Below are 4,226 nucleotides of genomic sequence, written 5' to 3' on the forward strand. Positions count from 1 at the left end.
ATTAAACTGAGAGACAGACTTTTTTTTAAAAAAGAACCTAATTATTTTTGTATAAAAGTATATCTATTATTTTTATGAAATTGAAGAAAGCTATATGAAACTCTAATAACCACTGCAAGTTTAACAATGACTTTAGAGGTCATTGGAAAAGTCACTTCTAATTAAAAATCACAGGATTAAAAAAATACACAATAGGACTCAAAAGAAAGTTTAAGTAACTTCAAAATATTTTCATTTAAAAAAATAGATGTTCCAATATTATATCACTCACAGTTCTGTGAGTTTATTTTCCTTTTTAAATATTTGGTATTCTGAAAAATTCTTGTCTCTATTCAGATAAGTTTGTTATCCCTAAAGTAATAACTTAGGTACCCTATAAATATTAGATAAACAAAACTATGAATCAAATATGCTTTAATATTATGCTATTTCCTTATTCTAACGAAAAACCAAAACCAGAAAACATAAAACTCACAGTCAGAAAGCATGGAAAGCAGTGACTGCACTGTCTATATGGACGGCTATTTCCTTATCTGGATGCAACATCTACCTTTCAGGGATCCGATATTAAACTGTACAGATTTTAAATGGCGGATGACGCCGGTGCAGTGGGGGGCGGGGGGCGGAGGCCCCGGGGGCCCTGGGATGGGGAACCGCTGTGGCTTCCGCGGAGGTTTCGGCAGTGGCATCCGGGGCCGGCGCCGAGGCCGCGGAGCTCGCGGAGGCAAAGCCGAGGATAAGGAGTGGATGCCTGTCACCAAGTTGGGCCGCCTGGTCAAAGACATGAAGATTAAATCTCTGGAGGAGATCTATCTCTTCTCTCTGCCCATCAAGGAATCTGAGATCATTGACTTTTTCCTGGGGGCCTCTCCCAAAGATGAGGTTTTCAAGATTGTGCCGGTGCAGAAACAGACCAGTGCTGGCCAGCGTACCAGGCTCAAGGCGTTTGTTGCTATTGGGGACTACAATGGTCACGTCGGTCTGGGTGTTAAGTGTTCCAAGGAGGTGGCCACTGCCATCCGTGGGGCCATCATCCTGGCCAAGCTCTCCATTGTCCCCGTGCGCAGAGGCTACTGGGGAAACAAGATTGACAAGCCCCACACCATCCCTTGCAAGGTGACAGGCCGCTGTGGTTCTGTGCTGGTATGCCTCATCCCCGCACCCAGGGGTACTGGCACCTGTGCCCAAGAAGCTGCTTATGATGGCTGGTATCGATGACTGCTACACCTCAGCTGGGGGCTGCACTGCCATCTGGGGCAACTTTGCCAAGGCCACCTTTGATGCCATCTCTAAGACTTACAGCTACCTGACCCCCGATCTCTGGAAGGAGACTGTGTTCACCAAGTCTCTCTATCAGGAATTCACTGACCACCTTGTCAAGACCCACACCAGAGTCTCCGTGCAGAGGAGCCAAGCTCCAGCTGTGGCTACAACATAGGGTTTTTATACAAGAAAAATAAAGTGAATTAACATTGCAAAAAATATATATATATATTATTTTTTCTTATTATTGCTCAAAATAATTGAAAGAAATTGTACTCGCTTTACTGACATTAACAGTAAAGTCTCAAAGAACCATTGCTCCCCATTCTGATTATCATCCAGAAACTTGTACAGCTCTCAAGAAAGGTAGTTACAGATTCAAACTGGAGCAACTTAGAAACATTGCTTTGATGTTTTGCATGAGAGTATTGATAGAGAGAGTAGACTGGTAGGCTGTGACTCTTCAGTAAACAAACAGAAACACACATTAAGGGACTGTCTTGTCTTTTCTAATTGCTCATAAAGATTGTTAGTTCTAAGAGTGTGCCATCCAATACTGGAGCTATGTGCCTCTTCGCACTTTACATAGACTAAATTGAGATGGGCTGTAAATCCAAATACACAATGAATTTTAAAACCTTAATATGAAATAGAAATGCAAAACATATTAATATTTATCTATATAGATTACACATTGAAACAATATTTTGGTTATGTTGGGTTAAATACATCTTTGAAATTAATTTTGCTTATTAATTTTTATATGTAACAGAAAATTAAAAATGACATTTGTGGCTCATATTACATTTATATTGGGCAATGCAGCGCTAGAGGGAAAAGAAAAACAACAACAAAAACATGGCACCCTGTACTTTTCTTCAAGCTGTGTGCTATACAACAAACTTCAGGCCCAGTTGGGTGTTCACACTGACACTCTGAAAGTGTTCACGTACATATATGAAGCATAAATTAATACATTTGTATGAATTATGTTAATGCATGGTGACATTTTTTATAAAAGTGGCTTCTTCAGATTTATATATATATTTTAATTCTGATGATAATAATCAGAAGAATTCACCATTTATTTTCTAATATCCCTTTGTTTAGAGTTGGAAAAATATAAAAAGGCTTCTTTCAGTTTATGTGGCAAAGAGTTTGGGATGCTAATAATTCAAGGTAGTCATAAATAACATAGGACAAAGAAATAATTCTGGAATATGGAAATCCAAAAGAAAATGCATGTTTCATGTTAGAAGTTAATGGTTATTCTCCTTCACTCACCCATGGTCATTTTATTCATGAGGATCTTGAGACTATATTCCCTCCACTGCCACCCTAACACCCTAGTCCAAACCACTATTAATGCTCATTTTGGTGACTTTAAAAGTCTCTAACAGGTCTCCATCTTTACACTCATGCCCACTACAATTTATTCTCTCTACAACAGTTCTAAGAATGTTTTTAAAACACAAATCAGATCATTCATTTGGTTCTTTACACCTTCTATTGGCTAAATGCTTATGGACTAAAATCTCTTCACTTGCACTTTGGTGCCCTATGAGATCTGGCCATGTCAACACCTCTGATCAAAAGTCACCCGTCCCTGCCCACCTCCTGCCAACAAGGTTTCCTGTTCCAGTTCCAGCCTCCTAAGCCTCTTCTCTGCTCCAGGGCTGCCTGAGTGCCTTCCTTCTAGGTTCCTTTCACTCAGCTCATTTTGTCCCAAGGACTTGGGCATGTGCTAGTCAGTCTATCTGGGTGCACTGCCACAATCTTCAAACCACCCTCAGTGTCACCCTGGAATATTTTTGTTTGTAGAATTATCACTATCTAAATTTATCTTGGTTATGTATAATGGGTAAAACAGATGGACTAAAATTGGTGGAGCGCAATCTGAAAAGTCTCTCTCTCCCACTACTGTCCAGACTCATGAAGGAGCTGCCTTTCTCCAACACCTTTTGTTATCTCAGGATGGTTCTCAGTGCCAGAAGAGTCTCCTTTAGAGGTATTACAGAAATTTCAAATCAACACTTTCTTCTGACATGCAATAAAAGCTTCTCCTGATCCTCCCTTTCTGGCACCCCATTCTCACTCTCAAGCTTGTCTGGGAATTTAGCAGACTGCTTCTGGGGAAGGAGCTAAATATAGCCTGCTCTTTTCAGTCCCCGGCTTCAACTTCCTCTCCTGTGATCATGGTGCTGATGTGGTTCCTTCAGGTTGCAGAAGGAAGTGGGATAGGTAAAAGAACAATACCTATGTACTTAACTGGTGCTACTTGATCTTCCCCAGTTGACTTAATGGGTTCCTTTTGTCTTCTCCTATCTTGAATTACCCCATGTAGACTCTCCTGGGGTCATCTCACCCTAGCAGAACGTATCTTAGGCTGGGCCCTTCCACAAAAGCCCAAGCCTAGCCTTCTTTCATTAAGTTGAATTCACTTTGGTCCACTACATCTTGTTGCGTGCTGATGGAAGTGCATCTTGCTCTCAGTCTAACCGTCTCCCCTCCCTGCGGTCCATTCTGTTGGCAGGAACTCACCAAGAGCCAGGGAAATTAAACTGTCAGCCTTTTCTCCTTACCTGACTGTCTTTGTGTTCTGGCCATCACATATATGGGCTGGAAGTGGATGATGGGTTAAAGATTTCTCCCCTCCCTTGATGTGCCAGAAACATCATCTCTCCATTCTGTAAATTTTAATGGAGAGTTGATGTTTCTGGCATATCAAGGAGGGGAGAAATCTTTGATGATGTTTCTGGCACACAGCATGAAGATGTCACTTGGCAGCAGCTGTCCAACTAGATATATCATTTCCCAGACTCTCTTTCACCTGGGCATAGCTGGGTCACTAATTCTCTCCAATTGTATGTGAGTGAAAGTGATGTGTCACATCTATGAAAAGGCCATTAAAAACTAGTGGAAATTATCTTCTCTGTTTTCTCTTTCTCCAGCAGGAGATCTCT

At 41.1% G+C, this 4,226-nt stretch overlaps 1 pseudogene; it reads left to right on the top strand.

Annotated features, from left to right (window-relative positions):
- The first annotated feature begins 587 nt into the window (after window positions 1–587).
- On the top strand, window positions 588–1,467 carry LOC100408884 (small ribosomal subunit protein uS5 pseudogene; annotated as a pseudogene).
- The last annotated feature ends 2,759 nt before the right edge of the window (window positions 1,468–4,226 follow it).

The sequence above is a fragment of the Callithrix jacchus genome, chromosome X (assembly GCF_049354715.1).
Source record: "Callithrix jacchus isolate 240 chromosome X, calJac240_pri, whole genome shotgun sequence".
In the NCBI taxonomy this organism is placed as follows: Eukaryota; Metazoa; Chordata; class Mammalia; order Primates; family Cebidae; genus Callithrix; species Callithrix jacchus.